The following is a 16,862-nucleotide window of genomic DNA, read 5'->3' as shown; positions in this document are numbered from 1 at the left end:
TGGGACTACTGTAAAAGTGTGGGGAAGTTGGGCCGAAGGGCCTGTTTCCACGCTGTATGACAATGACTCTATAACTTGTCAACTTGAAAATGGATGTATTCAAGAGAGAGTTAGATATAGCTCTTTCGGCTAATGGAATCAAGGGATATGGGGAGCAAGCAGGAACGGGGTACTGATTTTGGATGATCAGTCATGATCATATTGAATGGGGGTGCTGACTCCAAGTGCCGAATGGCCTACTCCTGCACCTATGTTCTATGTTTTCTATGGACCTTTGCAAATGCACCCACGATGCACTTGAGCTCAATTGGATATAGCTGATCCACAGATGGTAGAAAAAAAGAATCCTTAAAACAAATTCTCAGTCATTTTCTATAGCACATTAAAAATCAAAAGATTGCAAATGTTGGAAATCTGAAGAACAGAGAATAATAATAATAATAATAAATTTTATTTATGGGCGCCTTTCAAGAGTCTCAAGGACACCTTACAAAAATTTAGCAGGTTGAGGAAAAACATGTAAGGGGAATGAAATAAATAGTAGAGACATGACTAGTACACAAAGTATGGTGGAAGCACACAGCAGGTCAGGCAGCATCTGTGGACAGACAGACGGTGTTAACATTTCTGGGGCCTCTTCCTTGGATTAAAGTGTCTTCAAATTAATATTTGTATTGTTTAGTGCTGGAAGGTGAACATTTCCTCATCTATCTTTTGAAAGTTGGAAGGTGTTCCAGGAATTCTTGCCCTAATGGTTGTGGAGATGACTCATTATGCCTTGTAAAGAACCAAACACAAAATGCTGGGGGATCTCAAATGGGTCAAAGGTTCATAGGTTATAGGAGCAGAATTAGGCCATTTGGCCCCTCAAGTCTTGTCTACTAACCAGCGATCCCGCACACTAGCACTATCCTACACACGAGGGACAATTTGCAATTTTTGCCAAAGCCAATTAACCTACAAACCTGTACGTCTTTGGACTGTGGGAGGAAAGTGAAGATCCCGGGGAAAACCCACGTGGCCACGGGGAGAACGTACAAACTCCGTACAGACAGCACCCGTGGTCAGGGTTGTAATCGGGTCTTTGGCGCTGTAAGGCAGCAACTCTACCGCTGCACCATTGTGTCACCCTCTCTTAAGGATAAGGGGGAAATCCTTTAAAACCGAGATGAGGAGAACTTTTTTCACACAGAGAGTGGTGAATCTCTGGAACTCTCTGCCACAGAGGGTAGTTGAGGCCAGTTCATTGGCTATATTTAAGAGGGAGTTAGATGTGGCCCTTGTGGCTAAGGGGATCAGGGGGTATGGAGAGAAGGCAGGTACGGGATACTGAGTTGGATGATCAGCCATGATCATATTGAATGGCGGTGCAGGCTCGAAGGGCTGAATGGCCTACTCCCTGCACCTAATTTCTATGTTTCTATGTTTCTATGCAACAACTGTGAAATTCCAAAAAAGGAGCTTGCAACTTGCCTTTAGTTTGCATTGCCAATATTTTGCAGAGTTTGAGAATCAGTAAATTCTTCAACCAGCGAATCCACTCTTTTCAGTTCTTTATTAGTGTTGGAATGGACGTCAATAAACTTTCTCCCCGCCTGAAGGTCATTTCCATTTTTTCAGGGGCATCGGCAATCCCAGCTGCTTCTTTCAAAATTGGAACATGACTTGGCATCTTCTTCCGATAATAAAAGCAAGTGCCACTCGGAAATTAAGGCCATCTGTGAATTCTGTTGACCCTTCTTGATGGCACTGCAAGCGAACTGCTGCACTGTTTCGTCTCCACACCAACAAATAGACTCCCTCTTTCGAAGTAGCTTGAAGCAATGCTTACCCCTGCATATGGACTTCATGAGAACACCTGCTTTTATGAATTGGCCGAGACAATTGTTGCTGCCAGAGTGTGATCGGAAGCCATAACTGAGTTTACAAATAGCAAATACAACTCCGTGTTTGCACTCTGAGGCTTTGCAGCTGTGACGCATCTGTTTGCTCCTGAGATGCTTTTTTAGTTCAGTTTAGAGATACAGCGCGGAAACAGGCCCTTCGGCCCGTCCATTCTGCACCGACCAGCGATACCCGTACACTAACACTATCCAACACACTAGGGACCATTTACAATTTTACCAAGCCAATTAACCTACAAACCTGCATGTCTTTGGAGTGTGGGAGGAAACCGGAGCTCCCGGAGAAAACCCACACGGTCACAGGGGAGAACGTACAACCCTCTGTACAGACAGCACCCGCAGTCAGGATCGAACCCAGATCACTGGCGCTGTAAGACTCTACCACTGCGCCATCGTGCCACGCGATAGTTCTTCTTCTTTGCGTGTCCCATCTTGTTACAAACGTTGACCTCGCTGTCATCGTCTGTGCTAAAAAGGACGCAAGCTTCCGGCGACAATCAGTGGGAGCCATCACTTGTCGCAATAGATGACGGTGGTAGCAGAATTAGCTCAGTTTCCAGCCCCATGACATGGATGCTTCTGCTATGGGGCCCCCGATAGTTGAGTGGTTCGAATTCACGTCATTCCATATGACATACCCTTTTCTGCTATTGAGATGGGTTTATGTCAATGCTGATCAACAACGTGCTCCATGTAATATACCGTGACAAGCTGCAACGGCATAAGTAAAGTGCAAAAAAGACACAAATTAAACCCATACAGTGTATCGCATTGATAAAAGTGAGGCATTGCATCAGAAGTAATTAACGTGTTTTGGAAATCACACTACAAGCCATGCTTTATTCCTGCCGTGAGCAGCAGAGAGGGCAGTCTCCATTCGAAGAGGATTATTTTGTGGTGAAATAAGGAAAGACCGTTCTGCTGTCTCAACGCAAAATGCTTCATTTTTAAAGTGCTGAAAAAATAACCGCACCGTGCTGTTCCAGTGTGATACTCTCGTGAGTTGTGACTGACTTGTATTATTTAGAAGCTGAAGGGTAGCATGGAAACACTACTTACCTTAGGTGAAGAGTCCTTGATAACAACACAGCCCCCCTTCAGATTAGAAAAATTGGAAATAAATTGGAGAAAATGAATAAGATAGTCCTTATTCTTATGCAGTACTCCTTTTATATTATTTAAATGCAGTACCACGCTGCTGAAAACATTGGGGAACAATTTATTTTCTCATCCTCTGCCAAGTTGCCTGTGCTTTGAGTCTTAATATTAACTCTAAACACTGCAGGGCTCTGGAATAGCGCACGAGTCATGGCTAATCTCCTTCAGATACCACTGAGTGCTCAGAATACTAATGCACATTGAACCCCACCATAGAGCATTTTCATTACAATGTAGTTTGTCCATGGGAGTCACTCTTGCAGTAGAGGAACAAGGGATCTTATAGAAACATATACAATCCTTAAAGGAATGGACAGGCTTGATGCAGGGAAAATGTCCCCCATGTTGGGGGAGTCCAGAACCACAGTTTAAAAATAAGGGGTCGGCCATTTAGGACTGAGATGAGGAAAAATGTTTTCACCCAAAGAGTTGTGAATCTGTGGAATTCTCTGCCACAGAAGGCAGTGGAGGCCAGTTCATTGGATGTTTTCAAGAGAGAGTTAGATTTAGCTCTTGGGATTAAAGGAATCAAGCAATATGGGGAAAAAACTGGAATGGGGTACTGATTTTGGATGATCAACCATGATCATATTGAATGGCGATGCTAGCTCAAAGGGCCAAATGGCCTACTCCTACACCTAATTTTTCTATGTTTCTACATCCTTGGAAATTCACATATCCCCCTTCTGAAAACATACTCCAGAAAAATGGGATGGGAGGCACAAAACACAGAAGGGGCAAACATTGACCTCATTCACTCAAGAAATCACTTTGGAATGGGTTGAGAAAATCCGAGTTCCAGCAGAGATGGTTCAGCACATTTGACTTCTCATTCAGTAGCTTCAGCCAAAAAAGGGTGGACCAAAGTTTTGGAATGTCCTGTAAGCCTGACTGATTATCAAAGTGACAGGACTGGGTTCAGATAGTTGCATCTACTCTTGAATCAGAAGAAGAAGGGATTCAAATGTCACTCCAGGGACTTGGATCGTATGTTAGTCCAGCATCGAGGATGTGCTACCTTGTTGAAGACACTTTACTCGAGAAGAAGTGATAATTGCATTTAACCAGGTGGTAAAGGAACAGTAGATGCTGGAACCTTGAGCAATACACAAAGTATTGAATTAACTCAGCTGTAGGTTAACTTAGGCAACATCTATGGGGGATATGGAAAGGCAAAGTATCCAGTCCGGACTTCTTCAGACTGAAGGTTTTGAAGAAGGGTCCGGACCCGAAACGTCACCTATCCATGTCTTCCAGGGATGCTGCCTGACTCACTGAGTTACTCCAGCATTTATTCCATTTAACTACTCAGGCACATGTATAAATCTCATGAAAGATGTCCTAAAGAAGGTTTATCCCACGATCAACATCACTAATACAGAGGGCATCCTGCTATTGTAGGCTTCCCATGTTTAATATGGGTAGCAGATTCCCTTTGCTTTGATGCGTGAGGAGGAACTGCAGATGCTGGTTTATACCGAAGATCGATATAAAATGCTGGAGTAACTCAGCGCGTCAGGCAGCATCCTTGGAGTAAAGGAATAGGTGATGTCTCGACACCAATCTTCACTATTCCTCTCCCCAGAGATGCTGCCTGACCCCCTGAGTTACTCCAGCATTTTGTGTCTTTTCTTTTGATTGCAGTTCAAAAGTACAAAATTGACTATACTGGAAAATCTTGAGGATGAATGCAACTTTAACAACATACAGTATATAGATAAGATTTGGGTCCAGCTGCAACTTTGATTTTTTTTAAATCAAAGAACCTAACAAATTTTTTTGTGAGACTTCCATGTTCCAAAATTTACTACAGGAAGCTGCCTCCCATCATCCAGCCACTCTTAACTTACTGTATTAGTCAGCTCGTTTAAGAAGGAACTGCAGATGCTGGAAAAATTGAAGGTAGATAAAAATGCTGGAGAAACTCAGCGGGTGAGGCAGCATTTATGGAGCGAAGGAATAGGTGACGTTTCGAGTTGAAACCCTTCTTCAGATAATCTATTTGTAGTTTTCATACAATTAATTACCCCCAAAATCACTGTCACATAGGCAGAGGTGATCTCCTTACATAGAAAGTAATGGGCTTTGGCAGTGTTGCAGTGCTAATGTTTTAGGTGCCAGAGATGTCAAACAGGGGCGTCATTTCAGGTTTTGCTTGGGGTGGGGGTGGGGGGGGGGGGGGGGGGGGGGGGGGGGGGGGGGAAGCTAGTCTCCCATGAGGGTCAAACAAGATTATAGCCTATCACTACATCCCAGTGTATAACTAGTAGAATAAAACATATAATACTTAATTTAATAATATGTCAAAATATTGCACGCTTGCACTCACTAGTTATCGTGAAATATAATTATCAAGCAAATAAAGAAAAAGACAGTAATCATATATTTTACCAATTTACAAGTAATTACCTACTTACTAAATGCCAGCAATGAGAAGTTTCACAACAATATCCACACAGGGTCAGGTGTAATATGTGAAGCAACTCGTGTCCTCGTTTCCTCTGCTGATCTGTGGCATCACAGCCATGATGTGACGTACGGCTCAGGATTCCACTGAACCAGAGGAAGTCCGTGGAGTTTAACGGACATAAGTTCTGATACATGATTTATGAGAATTCTTGAGCGTGTTGGTGTTATTACCAAGTCCATGTGACTGAATCCCCTCTCACACTCAGCACTGTACAGTAGAATAACTTGTGAACAGCTCAGTGATGGGCGTATATCTTGGGGGATGCTGCGTCCAAGATCCTCCACATAATCTCTGAAGGCACTTATTACAGAGGACGAAGAAAGCTTAAACCTCTTACAGAGAGATGATATCGCAGCTTCTCTATAATTAGGTGAAATTTCAGCAGGCCAACTGCATTTATCAAGGACACACAATTAATTTAGCAGGGATTTATACATACAATGAGATTCAGAAGTATGAGAACCTTTCAAGGATGTCGTCGTGATCATGCGGTGCTGCAAATTGTTTATAAGACTAGTAAGAAACTGTCGATCATTAACGGAGATGATTTTGTTTTTGCTTGTTAAGGTAATTTCTCCAAGCCTCCCCTTTTCAACTGCCTCTTGAGTTTCTAGAGCTTTTGTACCAGGTTGCTCTTTTAGTCCATGCAGTGATCTTATGCTCTGTTGGATCAGTTTGTCTGCATTTCTGTAAAAACTGACAGTAAACCACATTCATGCTACATGTCATACATTAGAGCTAAATCCATTAGAAACTGTTCTGAAGAGAGTCTTGTCGACAGACCTTCGTAGGTTTTTCTGTCACGCCCAGACCTTGTTTCATCCTTCGTTGCCTTTTCAAAATGAAGGACACAGTGCATCATGATTTTGCCACGCTGCTGAAACTGTTCGAAACGAGCTCGCCACCCACCTGGTGCCCAGAACATGGCCTATCTTGCAAATTTGTTGTTCTAGTCGAGAGGCACATTCAGACAGTTCCTTTTGATTTCCAGGTGATCTACTGTAAACAGAGTCCAATTTGTCCACAAATGTTTGAAAATGATTAATTCCAAGAACTCCTCTCACCGAATCATCTACTGCAAGTTCGAATCTGTGATTAAGACGGTGCCCAAATTATCACATCAGGGTAATGTTCCGTGAGAATTGTAGCAACACCTGACTTGACACCAAGCATTACGCTCGCCCCATCACCAGCCAATGCTACAAGCTTCTGTTTCAAGTAAGAGTCATCAAGCCCATGGTTCAATAGATGCTTAGCAATAGTTGCAGCTTTCTGATCAGGCAGTTCAATTAGATCTAGATCACCTTCCTTATCACTTTCACATTTCAAATAAACTATTAGGGCGGTCTTGATGCTCAGGCTTGTTGTTTCATCAATGAGAACAGAAATGTTGCCATTTATCTGCTTGATATGCGGGCAAATTTTCTTTTTCATATTAATGGCTGTGTGGTTAATGATCTTTGTAGGACTAGTGCGGGAATGCAGTCCAATTCCAATGTCAATACCATCTTTGTTTTGAAGTTGCAGGAAGCCGGTGATCAGAGAATAGTCTGTCATTCTGAGCTAAATAGTATGCAGGATGAAAAATTGAACAAGTTGCCTTTAGATGCGAAGCATTCATGATGTCACATAATTTTCCAAGAGCATCTTCACTAGCTGTATTTACAACATGTAGAGCAGCAACAGGAGCTTTTTATAGTTTGTGATCAACAATTTTTTTTCTGAGAGACTTCAAGTATGTACTTCGACCGGCTCCATAATAGGATATTTGGTACATTTACTATTCATTTGACAGCCTCAAACCCTCAGAAGTGAAAGTTTCAGATTGCTTATTTTTGCACACCCACGTTTATCATTCTTGACATCTAACCAGAGATAAATTTCTTACTTTTTCTTCCACATTTCTTCAGTCCAAACACCTGAACGGGGATACAAGCGTGACTTCAAAACATCACTACTTTCAAAACTACATTTGGACCCGGTTAGAAAATTTGAACTAGAGGCAGGCGAAACTCAGCTTTTGTCACTTTTAGTATTATCAGTCTCTTGTTACACTCCTCCGCTTGTTCACGAAAGAAAGACGTTAACGTTGTTTGCGTAGAAGCCAAAGAGTTGTTAGTGAGAAAAATTAACTTTAGTATTAGAGAGTAATCTCCGGAATGGCACGGGCTAGCACAGATGTAGCATTACTAATGCGACTGAGTCAGAGCAGACACCAAGGTCCACAACGCTTAGCAGTGTTACTAAGCTGCAGTTATAAAAGTTACAGAAATTACCGAAAATAAAGTAAATACTTTTTTTGGCATTTTAGCCCTTAAATTGGAACCAGCTCAACCAAATAATCAAGTATGAAAAAAGAAAGAATAATGAATTATTGCTAAAGCCATGAATATCGCAGAATATTAGTATCAAAAGCAGTAGGTTGGCAACTCTGCCTGGTACCGTTTCTCTTGCAGAAATGTTTGGACAGGAAGTGTACGTGTCGACGACACTCACAATATCCTCACATGTGGGGTAATACATGGTTACAGCGGAATCAACGTTCCCCACTGTGAGGGAAGGCAATAAAGTTCAGTCAGCTTACGCTTTGTTCACCCGTGATCGGGGCCTTTGAGCCCTCTGCAGATGCCGCTATGGCGGCCCGATGTTCAGGCCCTCTCGCTGGGATGATCGGAACTCTTAAAGTTTGCTGACGACACAACCGTCCTGGGCCTCATCACAGACAAGAATGAGACGGCCTATAGAGAGGAGGGAAAGGCACTAAACAGCTGGTGCCAGGAAAATAACCTCTCTCTCAATGTCCGCAAAACTAAAGAGATGATTGTGGACTACAGGAGACAGCAGGAGAGTGGACACCTCCCCATCTACATCGGTGATGCTGAGGTTGAAAGGGTCAGCAGCTTCAGGTTCCTCGGAGTGCACATCACTGAGGACCTCTCCTAGACACAGTAACTAAGAATGCTCGCCTGCGGCTCTTTTTCCTGAGAAGACTGAGGAAGTTTGGCATGAGCGCCAGCATCCTCACAAACTTCTACAGTTGCACCATCGAGAGTCTGCTGACGGGCTGCATCACAGTCTGGTACGGGAACTGTTCTGCCCACAGCTGCTGTTGGCGAGGCTGCCACGTTCAATGGTGCCACCTGGTTACATGTTGGCTTGGTATATATGTAAATTGTCCCTAGTGTTAATGTGCGGGGATCGCTGGTCGCCGCAGATACAAGGTGGGCCGAAGGGCCTTCTTTCCACGCTGTATCTCTAAACCAAACTAAAAAACAAAACCACTTAAACGTAGATCAACAGCGAATGACCTGCAATGTTATCTCAAAAGCAGCCTCAATTAAATAACTAGACTTGGGATTGTCATGGAGAAAGAAATGTGACTCTACCTTGGCAGTGAATGTCATTTAGCTGCAAATCGTTAGTATGAGAAAATGATGAAAGCATCCAGTGACTAGTGGCCAAGTAGCTGGAGCATTTTGTAGCTGGAGCAAGTAGCTGGAGCATTTTGTAGCCACATCAAGCACTAACAAACACACACAGAGCAGGGAAGCAATCCTCTTTGGAAGGCAATTAAATGTGAGGCAGATCGGTAATTAGTTGTGAATTTGTGAGATATCGGTCGCATTATTTGGACAGGTGGAATTCATACTATAAATTTAGATTTTAACATTAGATCAACATCCTAAAACTGTAATAATTTTCACCTCGTAACATGTGAAAAATGTCATAATGTAAAAAAATTAGGTGGCAGAATGGAATTAATGAAGGAATGTTATTATAAATTAACATAAGGCATTCAGATTTGTGTATGGTCTTTAGACTTTTTTTTAATTTTTAGCAATGCAGCGTAGAAACAGACCCATCCGCCCACCGAGCCCATGCCGCCAGCCATCACCCCGTACACTAGCGCTAACCCACACACGAGGGACAATTTACAACACTAATACCTGAGCAGCCTAGAGAAGCAGCCTCCATCCTTCTTGAGAATGACCATCAGTGTCAAGTCCAGGTGCTGCCACGTCCCCGTGACATTCAGAGACAGTAACCATATCAACAATCATTAGTTGTAGGAGCAGAATGAGGCCATTCGGCCCAGCAGGTCGAATGAGCCCTGATGGAGGACCTGCTGTGGGAGGAGTGGGTGGGAAAGTGGGATAAGCCGTGAGGGAGGGGGAAGAACAATGGACAATGGGGACCCCCCCCCCAATCTTTGCACATCCCCAATCCTTTCCACTCGTCACTTTAATTTCATGTTTCATGTATTTTGTGTTTTATGACTGTTGGCAGATCAACTTCCCTCCTGGGATAAACCAAGTTCTATCGTATCGTATCGTATTTGGGCAACATAGTGCTTCCTGCCTGCTGGAGCCAAGCTGATAGATATAGTCGTTGCTGAGTCAGATGTCATGAAAACATCTTGAAGGTTGACCTGCTTTAGCTCCAGGCCTTTGGCCTGAGATTAGTTCTCTCCTTTGCTGGAGTAGAGCAGTGAAAACCATGTCCACTGATGGATGGAATTCATGTTGCAATGTTGGGAAGAAGTCTTCAGCTGCTGACAGGGAACAGCTGAGAAAAACTCAAAGCCACATTTCGCACATTCCACCTTGTTCTTCGCTCCAGGGAAAACAGTCGTAGCATATCCATTCTCCTCATAACTCAAGGTCCTTGTGAATATTTTCTGCACCCTCTCTAGCTTAATCATAGTCTTCCTATACAATACGATAGAACTTTACTTATCCCAGGAGGGAACTTGATCTGCCAACAGTCATCAAAAACAAAATGCCAGCAATACAATGCCAGCCACAACTGCATGTTAATTAGATGACCCAAAACATCACCTATCCATGTTCTCCAGAGATAGTGCCTGACCCGCTGAGTTTTTATGCCCCTGTCCCACTTAGGAAACATGAATGGAAACCTCTGGAGACTTTGCGCCCCACCCAAGGTTTCCGTGCGATTCCCGGAGGTTGCAGGTGGTTGCCGGAGGTTGCAGGTAGTGGAAGCAGGTAGGGAGACTGACAAAAACCTCTGGGAACCACACGGAAACCTTGGGTTGGGGCGCAAAGTCTCCAGAGGTTTCCTTTCAGGTTTCCTAAGTGGGACGCGGGCATTACTCCAGAATATTGTGCCATTTTTTTGTAAACCGGCATGTGCATTTCAACGTGTAGGAAGGAACTGCAGATGTTGGTTTATGCTAAAGATAGACAAGTAACTCAGCGGGTCAGGCAGCATCTCTGGAGAAGAAGGATGGGTGACGTTTTGGGTGGTTACACTTCTTCAGACTCAAGTCTTCAGACAAGGTCATGTTTCCACACTGTATCTCTAAACTAAACTGTTGTCCTTCAAGATTCTGTGTCTTACCCCCAAACATCTGCTTGAGTTGCCAGTCAGGAATGTTTCAATTTGTTCTCCGCTGTTCCCGACTGAATAAATTAGAGATGTCTTAATAGTTTTCCAATCTTAACCTTCCAGGGTCCACACTAATTCACATGTATACAGCACAGTTTTTCTTTGACTATTTGTTACACAGACACGGTATTGCAAATGTACTGCACATGAAAGCCACCAAGATTGACCAGATAGAGCAGTGTGCTATGATAAGACATGAGTGACTTCAGACTGCTCTGATGGGATCTAAAGTCTGATGAAAAGCAATGATGCTACAAACTGACTTTGTGAAGTTAATTATGATCCATTAAGAACATAATGTGAAACTCATGCTTGACCTACGCTCTCAAGCCTGAATTCTGCTGACTAGCCTGCCTTCTTTTGAGTGCCTTATGCTGGAAAGATCATTTCAATTAACATTGAACTGCTGGCTAGCAACAGCTTATTTCCTGACTTTTGATTATAGACACAAAAGCTGGATGGAGTAACTCAGCGGGTCAGTCGGCTTCTCTGGAGAAAAGGAATAGGTGACGTTTCGGGTCGAGACCCTTCCTCAGACTTAGTTTAGTTTAGTTTAGAGAAACAGTGTGGAAACAGGCCCCTCGGCCCAACTAGTCCACGCCAACCAGCGATGACCCTGTACACTAGCACTATCCTTCCCACTAGGGACAAGTTACAATCTTTGCCAAGGCCTATCAACATACAAACCTGTAGTGTGTGAGGAAACCAGAGCACCCGGAGAAAACCCCCGTGGGTCAATGGGAAGAACGTACAAACTCCGTGCAGACAAGCACTCGAGGTCAGGATTGAACCCGTGTCTCTGTAGCTGTAAGGCAGCAACCCTACCATGCCCCCATACATGCGCCACCATGCCGCCCTAGCGTGGATACTCAACAACTCAACACCTTCCTCTCTCTCCCCCGTCTACGAATGCATCCATCAGAAGGCAGCAGAAATGAAGTCAGCTTCAATGTCAGCCCATTAATATTTCCTATTTACGGACACAGTCGAATCTCCTCTTAATTTGGCTTTATAAATACATACTCCGGGAAATATGATGAATTGTTAAATGAATATAAATAAACATTAGAGGCAGTAAAATGAGCTAAATGAACCGTTCGCCGAAGATATTAGACTGGGCAAATTATCTCCATCTGATAATAAGAGAGATTTAAGGGTCTGCATTAATTCCACTGCCTCAATGTTTCATTATGAGCGACGCCTTTAACTGAGAGTGGAAATGCAGATTCTTTTTAAGGATTTAAAGGAGAACTTCTGCACAATGTGCTGGGGATGGTTCATAGGTTCATAAGTAATTGGAGCAGAAATAGCCCATTTCGCCCATTGAGTCTACTCCGCCGGTCAATCGTAACTGATGTACACAAAAAGCTGGAGTAACTCAATAGGTCGGGTAGCTTCTCTGGGGTAAAGGAATAGGTGACTTTTGGGGTCAAGACCCTTCTTCAGATTCATTGTTGTAAATTTTTACAGTCACAGAGTCATAAAGTGTGGAAACAGGCCCTTCGGCTCAACTTGCCCAAACCAGCCATCATGTTCCAGCCACACGTCCCGCCTGCCCGCATTTGGCGAATATCCTTCCAAACCTGTCCAACCCATGTACCTGTCTAACTGTTGGGATTGTCCCCTCCTCTGGCAGCTCGTTCCATAAACCCACCACCTTTTGTGTGAAAAAGTTACCCCTCAGATTCCTATTAAATCTTTTCCCCTTCACCATAAATCTATATCCTCTGGTCCTTGATTCACCAACTCTGGGCAAGAGACTCTGTGCGTCTACCCGATCTATTCCTCTCACGATTTTATACACCACTATAAGATCACCCCTCATCCTCCTGTGCTTCAAGGAATGAAGTCCCAGCCTGCTCAACCTCTCCCTATAGCTCAGACCCTCTAGTCCTGGCAACATCCTTGTGAATCTTCTCTGTATCCTTTCCAGCTTGTCGATTTTTTTGCCATTCTCATGAATGGTGATTTACTAGTGTTCCAACTTCTGTGGGAAAATAACGGAATCTGTTTCGGTGCTGGTATTGGAACCGGTCAGAAATAAAACGATACGATGCTATCCGATAGAACTTTATTTATCCTAGCTGGGAAATTGATCTGCCAACAGTCATAAAAACACAAAAAAGGTGCAAAGGGTTCAAAAAGATCACCAGCAATTGGACCTGATAGGTGATCTGTTGCTAGACTTCAGGGCAGGAACAGAACTGCCATCTTGCAAAGGTCACTGCAATCTGCAACATTTTTATTTGAGGTCCATTCCAAGCTGCCCCAGGCTACAGTAACCAGCATCAGTTCATCCTCAAACCACACTGGCATCAACAAGGACTTTTTGAAGATTTATTCTGATTTTGAAAGTTGTTTTTTCTTGTAGGGTGGGATGTTTATTTTTTGTTTTAGCATGAAAACCCCAGATAGAAAATCTTTACACCTTTCCCAACAAAAAAAAAAGTGGGAAAATGAATGATCTTAAAGTATGAAGAAAGGTCTTGACCCGAAACCTCACCTTTGCCATGTTTCTTGTGGGGTGGGATGGGTTTTTAGTTTTAGCACGGAAATCCCAGATAGAAAATATTCTCCAACAAAAAAGTCTTTGTCAAATTTGTTGTTAATTGATCTTAAAGTCTGCAAAAGGGTCTCGACCCGAAAAGTCACCTTTTCCTTTTCTTCCGAGATGCTGCCCGACCCGCAGAGTTACTCCAGCATTTTATGTCTATCTTTGATCTCAATTGTTCACCTAAGGAATTCACATGGAAAAAATACTCCAATACATGTTTCTGAGATCACACAAGCTTGTTACAGAGTCATGCAGCATGGAAACAGGCCCTTCGGCCCAACTCGCCCTTGCCGACAAAGATGCCCTATCTAGCTATAACACCTGCCCGCATTTAGCCCATGTTTCTTTAAACTTTTTCAATCCATATACCTGACCAAATGTCTTTTAAATGTCAAACCTTTTCAGTATTGAGATTGTGGACAATATATTTACAATATCATTTCTCACTGCAGTTCAGGGCAGTATTGTCGAGCAGGAAATTATTGCTACATAAGGACTTGTTAAAATATTGAATGAAAATGCAACTTGCGATGAATGTATTAGTTTGGTTAATGACATTCTTATGGTTATTCAAAATTGTTAGTTTGCCCTCATGCCAATCTTGGCTGCATGGTATAAGCGGACGTGCATCTCAGTTCGGCTTAGTTTAGTGTATGGTCACGTGTACCGAGGTACAGTGAAAAGCATTTGTTGCATGTTAACCAGTCAGTGGAAATAAAATCCATTATTGCAATCGAGCCATTTACAGTGTATCATGATAAGATACATAGGAAGGGTCTCGACCCGAAACGTCACCCATTCCTTCTCTCCAGAGATGCTGCCTGTCCCACTGAGTTGCTCCAGCATTTTGTGTCTATCTTGATAAGGGAATAACGTCTAGTGCAAGGCAAAGCCGGTAGTCCAATCAAAGCACAAAGATATATACATATATCTTTGAAGTTTTATCGGACTTTGCTGGGTTTAGTTAAACTAAAGATAGATCGATCGGTCTGTCTGTCTGTCTGTCTGTCTGTCTGTCTGTCTGTCTGTCTGTCTGTCTGTCTGTCTGTCTGTCTGTCTGTCTCTGTCTGTCTGTCTGTCTCTGTCTGTCTCTGTCTGTCTGTATCTATCTATCTATCTATCTATCTATCTATCTATCTATCTATCTATCTATCTATCTATCTATCTATCTATCTATCTATCTATCTATCCAGATAGATATAGATATCCTGTAGGTAAATGTATCTATCTTAGAACCACATTCCTGGCCTGAACCTAACGGGATCGATTATATGTGTTTGGTTAGGATCATTTCAGATGTGGAAAACATATTGCATTTGGCTCAGATTGGGCCAGACAGGATTTTTATAAATAATTTGATAATGCTCAAGACATATAACATAATTGCACCATTAATGTTAACTGAGGGCGTATGGATTCCCAGTATTGCTGACTTGAATGCGAAGTGTAGAACGCTCAGACCAAGATAGTGCTCTGGATGACGTTAATAGGGTCAGCGAGTAAAATAATTTACATCTCAGGCGCACATCAGGTTTGGAATGGCCACGGTCAGGTTATAATACAAAACGATACGATACAATAGAACTTTATTTATCCCAAGAGATAAGTTGATCTGCCAACAGTAATAAAACACAAAATACATGACACATGAAATTAAAGTGACGAGTGGATTGGGGATGTGCAAAGATTGGAGATGGAGTCAGTCTACCCCCCGACACAAGGGGAGGAGGAGTTGTACAGTTTGATAGCCACACGGAAGAAGGATCTCCTGTGGTGTTCTGTGCTGCATCTTGGTGGAACATGTCTGTAGCTGAGGGCACTCCTCAGGTTGACCAATGTGTCATGGAGGGGGTGAGCTGTATTGTCCAGGATGCTCCACAGTTTGAGGAGCATCCTCCTTTCCAAGCCCACCTCCCATGAATCCAACTCCGGGCCCAAGACGGAGCCAACCTTCCTGATGAGTTTGTTAATGAGGTTGGGTTCAGGTCAGGTTTTACTTTTAATTCCGAAAGGATCTCTGAAGAGACAGTGGTTTATTTTACATCAAGACACCAGGCCGTAAACTCAGGAATACAAACATTGAACATCCACTTAGACAATAGACGATAGGTGCAGAGGTAGGCCATTCGGCTCTTTGAGCCAGCACCGCAATTCAATGTGATCATGGCTGATCATCCCCAATCAGTACCCCGTACCTGCCTTCTCCCCATATCCCTTGACTCTGCTATCTTTAAGAGCCCTATCTAGCTCTCTCTTGAAAGTATCCAGAGAACTGGCCTCCACTGCCCTCTGAGGCAGAGAATTCCACAGACTCACAACTCTGTGAGAAAAAGTGTTTCCTCGTCCCCGTTTTAAATGGCTTACCCCTTATTCTTAAACTGTGGCCCCTGGTTCTGGACTCCCCCAACATCGGGACATGTTTCCTGCCTCTAGCGTGTTCAAACCCATAACAATCTTGTATGTTTCAATAAGATTCCCTCTCATCCTTCTACACTCCAGAGTGTACAAGCCTAGCCGCTCAATTCTCTCAGCATATGACAGTCCCGCCATCCTAGGAATTAACCTTGTAAACCTACGCTGCACTCCCTCAATAGCAAAGTGTTGATGGAATGTTTGAGAGACTTGGACGTTGCAAGACGGTGACGGAGCCTGGTGATTCTCTGCGTACTATTCCCAAAGAGGATCTATTGGATCTTATGCATGGTATGCGTTGTGCAGGAAGGAACTGCAAATGCTGCTTTACACCAAAGATAGGCCCAAAATGCTGGAGTAACTCAGCGGGACAGGCAACATCTCTGGAGAGAAGGAATGAGTCGAGAGTCTTCTTCAGACGGAGAATCAGGGGAGGGGGAATCTAGAGAGACGGGATGGTACGGGGGTGAAAACAACAGATCAAAGCAGACAATGCTCAAGGAGAAGTAGAATGGTTCATTGTTGGCTGAGGGGACCACGAGGCATACAGACAGTAAATTTAATCAGGAGGACAGTGAACTATTTGGAGAACGAGGGTGGGGAGGAAGGGAAAGTTAGAGAAATCAATTATCATACAATTAGGTGGTAAATCTGCCCAAGCGAACAATGAGTTATGATTTGATGGACAGCATGCAGAACAAACATTTCACTGTATCTCTTTGCATGTGACGATAAAGAAGCCATTGAACTATTTTAAGAACTATATAGAATATACAGCATTGAACAGGCCATTTGGCCAAACACTTCATTGACATACAATTAGGCTCCACCTGAGCCTTCTTAAATCCTTCTTTGTCACTTTGTATCTGTAAAGTTCCATGTCCTTGTCCTTAATGCGTGGGTTAATTGGTTGTTATTTAGTTGGAGGTTAGTCTTATTTCCCCTAAATAATTAA

General features: G+C 43.2%; 1 protein-coding gene across 1 annotated transcript in view; it reads left to right on the top strand.

Annotated features, from left to right (window-relative positions):
* The window catches only part of tafa4b (TAFA chemokine like family member 4b), a 187,276-nt gene that overhangs the window by 131,951 nt on the left and 38,463 nt on the right, over nucleotides 1–16,862 (top strand). The gene's annotated exons all lie outside the window — the stretch shown is intronic.

The sequence above is a fragment of the Leucoraja erinacea genome, chromosome 16 (genome assembly GCF_028641065.1).
Source record: "Leucoraja erinacea ecotype New England chromosome 16, Leri_hhj_1, whole genome shotgun sequence".
NCBI classification, from domain to species: domain Eukaryota; kingdom Metazoa; phylum Chordata; class Chondrichthyes; order Rajiformes; family Rajidae; genus Leucoraja; species Leucoraja erinaceus.
This window is presented reverse-complemented; position numbering and strand designations above follow the sequence as displayed.